The sequence below is a fragment of the Ischnura elegans genome, chromosome 6 (genome assembly GCF_921293095.1).
Source record: "Ischnura elegans chromosome 6, ioIscEleg1.1, whole genome shotgun sequence".
In the NCBI taxonomy this organism is placed as follows: domain Eukaryota; kingdom Metazoa; phylum Arthropoda; class Insecta; order Odonata; family Coenagrionidae; genus Ischnura; species Ischnura elegans.
Genome location: NC_060251.1, coordinates 45,723,157 through 45,734,860, shown reverse-complemented (window position 1 = coordinate 45,734,860; position 11,704 = coordinate 45,723,157). Strand labels below are relative to the sequence as shown.

Here is an 11,704-nt window from a genome sequence, read left to right as displayed (position 1 = left end):
CAGGTAATAGTGACCCATGTATCGTCAACCCGGTGGTGTCACTATATATGCAGAGGTAGACGTGACGGCACGGGGAAAACGGCAACAGTATTTATTAGTATTCATTTGGTATTAATTTGTATTCATCACCATTCCTTCCTTCTTCTCAGAGCATTGCATGATATTCGTCGTCCAGTACGCAGAATTTATTGGCATTGCTCCCGCATTCCGTAGAATACAAGGAATGCGAACAACACTGCTTTAGATTGTGTACTCAGAAATAGGCATCTCAGGACTCAATCAAGCTTTGTAGACTTGGAATCTATGGGACGCTGTATACAATTAGCCCTCTTTTGGGGTAATATAACCAAAAGTAATAAACATACTCGTTTTAAAATTCATAGTATAGTATAATGCTCTCTCTTAATTACACCTTGAAATAAAATTTCGAAGAAGGCCACTGGCTATTATGGTATACAATTATACGAAACACCTAGAATCGATGCTCTTGCGATTCAACATCTTCTTAATCAAAACTTTCTAATTTTATTTTTAAGGAAGCATTTGTCATTCTTCTTAAGGCTTGCCTTGTAAATTTATTTTTTTGCATGGAAAAAAATGCTTTCCTATCTACGGAGAGAATACCAGCAAATACAGTGCGAGAGAATTAAGGAGTGTAATGCATACAGTGGGAATATCTAGAAGTACGGGAGGAATACCAGTAAATATGGAAGGAATACGACTAGATAAAATAATCGAGGTACAAGCAAATGATAAGAACGGAAAAGTAAGACCTCGAATGAAATAAATGGAACAGATAAAGGAGGATGTAAAAGAGAAGAAAAACATAGGGATGTAAAGATTACATTATAGGAAAATTGAATGGAGAGCTGCGTCGAACCAATCTTAGGATAGTGTGAAATAAATCACTCAGTAATGCTTCAAAACATTTATTGTTCCAACCCTGGGTTTGGACGACTATATAGCCATTATCAAAGCCCTTGACCTTGATAATGACCATATCGATGGCCAAGTTCTGACAACACATATCTCAAAAATAGCAACTTTTAAGAAGAGCAAAAACGATTTATTTTTTTAATTTTATATCATTTTAATTGAAATTAAAAACCAAAAATACATAAAACTGAAAAAAGAAGCATAAATTTGCAAACAATGAGTTGTTTATTTTTGGTTTTTAATTTCAATTAAAATTATATAAAATTAAAAAAATGCTTGAATGTTATTGTTAATTAACAGCATTAGCGGTATCAACTCAGACCGGAAAAATTTTGAGATACATGTTATTAGAACATAGCCATCGATATTGTAGTTGAAACCAAGGGTCGCAACAATAGGTTTCGTGGGAAATTGATTTATTTCGTACTGTATATATAAGGTGCCATCAAGTGAAGCCCGAATACTTGATTTACAATATTAGGATTGTTGACCACTTATGTGGATGAGTATTCCTGAGTCTTAGCAGGAATATTCCAGAAATACTAAAAATACGGAAAAAAATGTAACAGGAATAACCTTATGAATACTCTTAATTGCGTTTTCTTCTTCGAGTATTATTTTACTTGCTTAATTTCCATGGATATACCTTATAACTACCGTACCAAAACTATGGAAATATTTTTCCTCATAATTCATCATTATCATATCATAGCACATCACTTAATCTAAAAATAAACTCATCATTCAAAAATTGAATTTTAAAAACACGATGAATTTAGTTTACATCGGGGTTAATTTCTAATAAAAAAATCGGAACCAACCCAAGCACCTACTGAAATTTTATTGAAGCGCATCTTGGCGTCGTGCTGCGCGGGAAACAATACTGCTATCAGACAGCAAAAGGGGGGGATGTGTGGAACGATGGGCAGGATAGCACTCACGGGGGTGGGGGTTGGATATGGAATATACCACGCATGCGCCTGTTTCCCCTACTCCTCCGGAAGAAATAGGGGTGGGGATGGCCAGCGAGTTGACCCGAGGGTAGGGGAATGGATAGGGACTTGGAAGTGGTGGGGGGATTACACGCATCAGATGGGGAGGGTGGGAGGGGTGGAAGATTGGGGCTTTGGGAGGGGTAGAAAACCTCGGGAGACAGGTCGCGAGTCTCCACGAGTTTATCACCGTAGTAGTGCGCGGTCTTCACCCGTTGTGTACGGTCGCTCAGAGCCTTCTGCTCCTGCAAGGGGTTCGCGCGTCGCGTCCAACTCTCACGTGGTTTCCCGCATTTTTAAGACGGAGAACAGCGCTCCGGAATCGAAAAGTGTCCCTTGCGGTGGTACATCGAGTACTTTTCCGTGTTAAGATCCCGCGGAATTATTTTTTTTCCTTTTTTCTTCATCCCCGTGTTTCTCGCGCTTTTTCGCCCCAGTTCCAGTGGGACGTTTTCCCAATACCCTATTCCTGAGGTTGTGGTGGTACGCCCTTTCCTCTCCCAAGCGGCCGGCAGAGAGAGGAGAATCCTTGCATTCTTTGCTGGAAAACTCGCGTACAAGTCGGCGGGTCTGACCGCCGTCGGCGAGGGGTTAAGTCCCCGGTGACGCATCGGGTTCCCGAAGTAAGAAGAAGGTAAAAAAAAATTTCACGACTTGCAGTGGTGGAAAAATAAGAGAAAAAAGTCCGCGTTAGCCGAGATATCGCAAGAGTGCAAGTTTCGTGTGTGGAGTTTCTCGAACTATTCTCATTTTTTCAACAATTTTTTCGTTTCTTCTCTTGGGATTTTTTTCTTCTCCTCCTCGAAAAGATTGGACGGTTCACAGATTTTCTCGCGTCGCCAGCCATCGGGAGATGGGCAAGACTCCATAGGAACCTGACCTCTTTCGCCAGCGACCAGTGTGTGTTGGTGTAGTAACGTCGTCGAAAAGTTGTACGTATAGATAGATCCGTGGAACTGGATTAGTTTATGGAATGAGGAAGTGGGCCCACTGGCCGAAGTATTCGCTGAACTGATCTCGTATGCTAACTGGGTGTTCTGGCACTAAAGTTCAGTGAATTCAGCCATTCTTGCTCCGACTCTCCTGGATTCTTCCAGCCCTATTTCGTGCAGATGTAATATTGAGACAAAGGAAATCACCCTCGACATATTCTCAGTGCACGATTATATTAGTGTTTACGCTAAAAATTTCTTCAATATTTTCATTGAAAATATTTCAAGAGCTCAGACTATTCATACACAAATAAAGGAGTCGTTGGAGTGCGTAGTTACATAATTCCAAACCTTGGCGAACCAGAAAGTAATCGTTAAGACGCATTTTGGGCTTTTCAAAACACCCATCTTATAGAAGTGTTTGTGGACTGACTTTCATCTTGGTGTGAAAACTAGGAAGTAACTGATTCTCATCTGGGATTCTCATCTACCAAAGCAAGTTTACAAGAGACGGAAGACTTCATCGCCGACTCCGAGATGCCGAAGAAAATTCTCTTATGAAGAGACTATTGTGCAAATTTGTTATGCGGAAAGGAACTTGGTGAGTAAATATTGTTTTTCTGTGGATTCCTTGAACTTAATTTTCTTACGGAACGTCTGCGATGCTCGCTTATCCGGGTTGGTTTTCCTCAGTTTACTCCTTCGACAGAGACATCTTAAGTGATCCTGTCTCTCATTTAGCGAAGGTTTGCGTTTAAAAAGATATACGCCTTGGAACTGTGGATTTCTCTTGTTTTTTTTTCTCTTAATAAATAGTCGTCTTGGTATATCGACCGTGAAATGTAATTAACCGATAACTGGCACACATACTTAAAAAATATGAATCTACCGCAGTGTAAAATTAATTAAAATATTTACTTTATAATCCAATTCAAAATACTTTTTTTGAAGTGCTAAATAAGGAAATTACTAAAAACAAAAGATTTCTGGCTCAAATCAATTATTAAATTCATTCTGTTTTTTTAAATTCAAATTTTGAATCATAAGTTCATTTTAACATTAAGCGATGTGCTATGAAATGAGAATGGTGAATTATGAGGAGAATGTTTCCATAGTTTTGGTACATTAGAAGATAGTGATAACTTACATCCTTTGAAACTAAGTAGATAAAATAATGCGCCAAGAAGATGACGCAATTAATTTATTTGGATAAATTCTAGGGTATACACAACAGAAAAATAAAGCTGCTTCAAGGGAAGATTGTTTTTCGGATTGAATAGGTAAGTAGATAATATTTTGAAACCTTCGGGTACGAGAAGTTTGTCTCATTGTCTTGCTTTATCAATTTATATTTATTTTCTCCTCTATAAACCAAATAAGATTCAAAATACGTCTTCCAAGGCTTTAATTACTGGTAGTCATATTAGTCATGATTTTTCCTTTTACGGAATGATGCAGGCAAAGTACGTGGCCATATTAGGAGTGTGAAGTAAATTCTCGGGAGAAGCATAGAGGAAGAAGTATAAGGACGCTACTAGCCGTGATTACGGATTATATTTGAATTAAATAGTGCATAGGGCGAAAAGATAACATTCGAGAGTACGTTATAGCAGGACTTTTTCGACCCTGCCCTCATTTTTCGCTGCCAAAAACCTTCTACAATGAAGATATATGTTCAGAGGAGGCACTAGAAGCAGAAATCTTTTGATGACCGATAAAAAACTAAAAAAAACTAATGGAATGCGAATCTGAATGATTTAAGTATCCGAAACCGCTATTTTGGCTGGCTAGGAAACCACCATCTAGGAAAAGAATGTAGCATAGCCTTCACCACAACGCCATCATTCTTAGATCAAAATGTTAATTTTTAATTTTCACATGTAAACATTGATTATCACGGTATTTAATTGTAATCGTTAATTGAATAGTTAAATTGCTGTGTCACAAATAGTGTAAAAGCTCTTATTAAAAAAAGTCCGATTTAAATTTCCTGACCAAACCAAGTGCTTTTTAGACCGCATATTTCTCCTTCACTCAGGAAACATAGTTTTACCTCGAAGTCGGCTTTATTCCATCAGAATCAATGTCTATCACACGATTTTCATGCCGTCGAATATTGACCAAAGCGAGAATCATTGAAACCCTAGATGGGGATGAATGTGTTTGGAACTAAAATCCAATCACGAAAATTGCCTATTTATCGTAAAGTACGGTACAAGGTAGCATAGCTGATAGGATTGAAGCTGTTTAATATTCACCATTTGAAAGATTACCGTGACTTGCTCGAAATCAAAATTTTGATGGACGCCATTGGGGAGGATTGACGAACGCTGTTGAATTCCGCAGTGATTAGATTTCGGATACTCGTTGATTAACAAATTACGTCGCTATTATGTTTAATTGTATTTGCTAATGGTGACGTAGCATTGATGCGCAGTTAGTTTATAGAGTGAACGTTTTAATGCAATTGATTATTCCTCCTTCATCCTTCTTTTAGGATGCTAAAATTCACCGTCGGAGTTCGGGAAAATCTAATTATGAGCGTTTCCATCAAGAAATGTTAATTTTATGGCTTAAAAAGCCTGTCACAGCCTTTATTTCAATGTCTGCGTCCTTGATAATATTTTAATCGGCCAGGAAATGTTTATTTTTCTCTGTTCAAGGAAATTTTTGCTGCATTAAACATCAAAAGTCACTCTGTTTACTCACGCTAAACGTCCATCAAAGCTTTATAAAAAGTCTGCAAATATTCCTTATGACAAGTTTTAATTAATGATGAAGTCGAGATTCTTTGTCTTTAGGCTCTATTATGTAATCATCAATATAGCAATAAATTTTTGGCGATAATGGAAAGCGATTACGAATAGGCAGGCCAACGTCAATGCAAACAATTAGTGAAATAGAGAAAATATCTACATTTTATCGCTCTAATTCATGTGAAAACCTTTCAAATTCAACGAACTGATAAAAGACGACTGTGAACGACTTGCAGTCATACTGTGTATCTTTTTAGATATTTCGGCGTTTATTCGAATTCTTTTGCGCAAATAGCTAGCAGCTAGTAACAGTCCCTTACCATAAGAAGATAGTACAATAATGAAAAGACATAAGTCGCATGTTGATCAGTTATCTTGAGTCGTTCATCGTAAATAACAACTAAACTTCGATTCTAAAGGTTAGATTCAGCAAAAATTAGCTTTTCATAGGAGGAAAAAGCATCAAGATATTGAAATTTGCTTATTAATTTGCTAACTTCACTTAGTGGCAACGTATAATAACCAGAATTAACGCTGATTCTATCGAAAACAATTGATATTTTCTATTAGATTAATTGATGTCTGAAAGGAATGATCCAGAAGATCTACTATCGCACTAAAAAGTTCTTAGCATGCAGTGTAAGATTCTCGTGAATGTTCCCTTTTTCTTAATATTAAAATTGAAATAGTATTAAAGTTACATAGCGTCGGTTAAGTTACTGGAGAGGAAACTGCTTAGTGAACGAGGATAAAGAGGGGTGTGTAAAATTACAAAAGTTTTTCGCAATTGGAGCCAACTTTATAATGGATGTTTGGCAGTAAATTTTGATCGTGATAACTTAAATTATCAGACGAAGATCTGCAGTTTTATTTCGTGACCCGGTGACTTTTTTTCGCATCGCTGTTCATGTGAATATATTGATATAAACCATGAGAGGAAAAAGTCACCAGCACCGTTAGTGGGCTATTGTACGTTTTCCGGGCGGCCGATACGTTGTTTCGGTGATAAGTCCTCAAATAATTTTCCTTAATTAATTGTCGTTGCATTTTTGGAGATTCAGAATAAGCCGCCTCCTACCTCTCTCTCCTGGTGACCCATTACGGAGGGCGTATCCTCCTAACCTCGCAGAAAACTTTTGGTATGTCATCCTAATTCAATGAAAAAATTTGCCGTGGTTATTTATTTTAAGAGGACGCGGTGGCCAAGAGGATAATTGCTTGCTTCACACTCATGCCATTCGACGGCACGTGGCACGCCAAATGGCGCGGTACGTTTTCGGTGGCCGTCAAAAACGAATTGACCTTTTCACACGAACGTCATTATATAAGTTCATGGGTTTTCCATTTTCTACGTTCGGGGACAGTAATAACTAAAAAAATAATATTATAGAGTAAAACAAACATTTTTATAAAAGCCACGTCTTATTAAAAATAAGAAAATGTCTCCCTACGGGTTATAAAATTAATAAATGCTGGTCAGTATATTTCAGATTTGTCTCACAGCAAAAGCAAATGTGATCTTACATGCGCACCTCGGTTTTCGTTTTTGATACTTAAAATATTCTTCTAAAAGTTACTTTCCCATCAATCATATTTGAAATTTTCAATAATTTAAGGGCCGAAGCAGTTTTTTTCTTCTTTTTAACAAATTTTGATTTTTATAAAAATTTTATTTTTATACTTGAACATTATTTTAGACTTTTTAGTTATGTCAGACAGGAAAATTGAAATCGATTTAAATTTTTATTACAACCACCAAGTTGTCTCATATATTGTCTTTTATACCCGACATCGGTTACAATTATTATAATTTATAGCAGAAGCATAAAAGTTTTCTAATCTATTTAAAACAAAATGCCGGAGCCAACTTGGGTGGCAAGAAAGGATGATCTTTAAATGATACAAACACATTAAATCAAGTAGGATAGTTGCTAATGTCAAACAAGAGAGCGAGTATAAAAAGTAGCCCTGAGGATGAGCCTCTAGTCAGAGCTCGAAACGTAGGAAGAAATGAAGTTTCTAACCCAGTGGAAAATTTGAGAAAAGTTCACCTCAGTACAATTTTATAAATTTAAACTTTATGTCTTTACAATTTTATTCGCGCATTTTCTTATTTCCAAATTATAGGAAGCAATGTTCTTGTATTTTATTGTAATCTATGGCACTGTATTTCTTGTGTAACATTATTTTTGGAGATGTTACCCTGTGATGTGATCAACTCCTGGCAAAATATTTGAAAAATGATTATTTTATGTCAATTTAGATATATATGATTAGTTTTCAGTGTTGAATCAGGAAGAATACCGTTTATCCCAAAGGCAGAAAAGGCTGTATTACGTCAAAGAGCAAACGAAACTAAACTGAACATATATGAATGCCACGTATACGTTGTGTCCCCGGGACTCGAATTTTCACCTTATTGAATTAAAATGAAACCGATTCGTGCCGTGGGAGTGTTTGTTGGCATATGGAGTCAATTAGTTGCAAAATATATGCCGTACACATCTGTTTCCACACATGCCACGCCATTGTAAACGAATCGAATACGTGCCGCACCGAATATAACTGCAAACCGTGCTAATGAAACGAACCAAATGAAAGTTTTTGATATTGGTTTCTAAACTAGTCATTATTATAAATTTTGGAGCTGATGGATTAGTGGTTGAAGTGGTAGCCTACCGACTACTGGGCATCGGGCATTTCTGGGCGAAGCCTAACGACATCAAAATAATATAACCTTTAATTACGAGGTGACGAAGGGAAGTATCATCATCAGCAGTCATCGTTCAGGTTGGTTTGACGCATTTATTCATTCTTTATCCCCTCTGCTCGCATTTCCATAGTAACGTACCTCTATTTTACTTCCTTGATTAATTGTTCTATGCAACTCATTCGAGGCCGTCCCCTGCCCTTCTTCTAGGGTTGGCAATTGAAGCGAAACGAAAGTCAAAACCAGTAAAATTACAATAGTTTCGTTCTAGGGAGTGGAATGTAGCAACGAAGCAAAATGGATTTAAACACAGGGAGCTAAAATCAGGATCGAAACGAAATGGAAGTCAAAAATACTTCGAATGGAAACTAAACTAAAACTCTGTGACGAAACGAATCGCAGATAATGTTTCGGACTGTAGGGATCACGTGCTTCACCTCCGAACAGTCGTTTTTCGACCCACACACCAAGTACGAAGTACGGTTGAATGAAGTAGAGGCTCGGTCTACCGGCATTAGATGCATGGGACATTGGGGCACCCCTAACAGGAGAACGGTGAACGCAAACTAGCCATTCCATTTTTTAGCTGGATTTTGTAACGACTCTACACGTACGCCAAAGGTAATGTGTGGAAACTATTCCCTCTTATCCCCTTCCACTCAACTTCTGGGATCGAAACTTTACTATGAGCAGCGGAGTTTCGATTAATTTAGTTTCGTTCCCGGGAGTAAAATTTTCTCCTGCGTCGGAACTAAACGCCTTGGTGATTTTAATTTCGTGAGGGAGCGAAACTAAACGTTGGGCTCTTATTTTCGTTTCCTTCCGGGTCGAAGCAAAACATTTTCGTTTCGTTTCACTTGCCATCCCTTACCCTTCTTCCCGTCCGCCTTTCCGTCAACGATTGCCTTCATTAGGCCACCGTGTGTCATGTTGCGTCCGACTAAGCTGTCCCGTCTTTTCAAAGTTTTCAGAAGACTTCTCTTTTCTCCCACTCATCTTTGGCCATTCTCATTACTTACACGATCGATCCATTGTATCATCAACATTCTTCCGCTGTACCATATTTCGCATGATTCCACTCTTGACCTTGGGCGTACCCATAATCAAAACTGGAGGGGGGGGGGGGGGGAACTAGCCGTGGTCGTCCAAGTTGTAACTTTTTTGCACAGAAAAGTTTAATGAAACTAAAATTTTAAGGAAATTACGACAGCACTTTATTAGTTTTTATAATTATTTGCTTGAAATAATAATGATTTTTATTTTGGTTCCATGTCTTATACTAATATCATTTTTATTCAAAAGAAAATTTGTTCATAACTTTTGTTTTGAATTAAATTTATTTTCGCTTCTAGGGGTGGCAGCTGGGTACGCCCATGCTCTTGACGTTTACGCAGCTGTCAACGTCAAAACCTCTCTTCAATACAGAGGCATTCTCCATACGTAGCATCTGATTAATTTTATCCTTACTTCTATGCTTTTGTCCTATGTCCTATGTAAGTCGATTACTTTTTAGAATGCCCTCTTAGCCTGGAAGATACTTTGCTCATTCTAACATCAATATCTGTCCCTCAAACCTTGAAATAATTAAATGCCCACTCTTGAATCCTCAAAATTCGAAAACATATATTTTTGCGATTTGCACGGTTTTATTCATAATATCCGTATGTTTTTAGATGAATGATTGTGGGTAAGTACTAGAAGTAACAAATTCCCGTTCAATGTACATTAATTGGTTCCCTACTCTGAATAAGTAATAATTACACACCTTTGGCTTAGTTTGGGATGATCTCTACCCTCACCTATCCAAAACAACCTGGATAAATGTCTGAATGAATGAATGCAATAGATATATAGATTTAATCAATGCTTAATCAATTAAATATACTTCAGTAGCCTGCGTTAATTCATAAATATATTAATATGCGCTGTTGTGCGTAGACCCGTGCGCCGTAGGGTTACTGATCGAACATTCTCAGCGTCAAAGCCGGATCAAGTCTTTGGATTCTCCCAAATTAAAATCTTCATAATGCGTGTTTCCTCAGGGAAAGTGGGTGCCTATGCCAAGTGATATATTCACAGGCCTGTGGCTTTGTCCGGGTTGAGCTCTACTTTCACCCATCCGACCTTGCCACCGAGCTGAAGCGCTGGGCGTGTAATTTATTTGTGAGTTTCATCGCAGCTGTCGGTCAGGTGGATATTCGCAGCGAGAGTCAAACGCGGTTTTCAGCTCTCATGCACGATTCAAGCTGATGGGTGTGGCTCACAGAGAGCCACAACTCTCCTTTGTTGCCATCCGCTATGGACCGCAAGGGCACAGAGGTGGCTTCCGATCCGTGCCTGAAAGTCGTTTCGAAAATTAAAGAGTGAGGGACGCGTCGAATGACCTGGGATGTTACCCTTTACTCATTATATTCATTTAAGTCGGTCTCGTTTACCTATCAATTTTTTATATAGATGAAAAAAATTACTCATTTTCATGTGAAACTGCTTGAATAAATCAAAAAAATGAATTTTAAAAGCCGACATTATGAACACTCACCGAAACTTCCAAGCTTGTGGGATTAAATATTGCGAAATACAATGAATCAAAACGAATTAATATAGAAAGGGAAGACATGTTTGCCGAATTAATATACGTAATTGTACATTAAAATAGATATGAAAAAATCTTGGCGTATACATTATACACTAATTTCAAGGTTTTACTAACAGATACGATTTATAATTTCAGGGATAAAGTTCCCAAAGAATTTTCTTTGTTAATTTGAATCGCATCTACTGTAATTTTTTGATAACTATTCGTATCTGCTGTAAGAAGCTCTAATTTCCTTAAACTTCCTTATTATCAATCAAATTTTCACGAGACTCTAATAGGGTTGTTTCCTATTATTTTTTTATTGCCTAGTTCGAAAGATTATTACTCCTACTCATATTTCACGTTTTTAGATTTTTAAATGACGATATCTATTTTTCGCGATTTAATGAAAAGTGAAAATTTTCAAGCGCGCGAAAACGCGACGGCTAAAAATTAATGCCGAGAAAACTCCGCGTGACGTCGTTCCGGTTCACGCTGCCGCAGGTGAGGTGACCTTGGAGCGAGGCTTTGAGCGCTGATACGACGGAGGATGCTAGCAGGTAACTGAGTACCATGCTAGCTGGTAGCGCTTGTCTTAAATAAGAATTATTAATACCTTATCAAACGAAGAAAACTTTCCGACCTTAGCCAGTTTTAATAAGTGATTATTAAGAGACGTTGCCCTGAAGTCTGTGCCTCATGCATGCATTGGTAATCTCAGACGATGTAAAACTCCTATCTACTCGTATAGAAACTAGGTCCCTGTGACGTCACGTGGAGTGGCATCGCATGGGCGCCAATCT

At 37.8% G+C, this 11,704-nt stretch overlaps 1 protein-coding gene across 1 annotated transcript in view; it reads left to right on the top strand.

The window, feature by feature from the left end:
- Positions 1-2,111: 2,111 nt before the first annotated feature.
- The window catches only part of LOC124160598 (acid sphingomyelinase-like phosphodiesterase 3b), a 705,734-nt gene continuing 696,141 nt past the window's right edge, over positions 2,112-11,704 (top strand). Inside the window, exon 1 of the mRNA XM_046536482.1 lies at positions 2,112-3,461. The gene's annotated coding sequence lies outside the window, so the exon portion shown is untranslated. The remainder of the gene's footprint in view (positions 3,462-11,704) is intronic.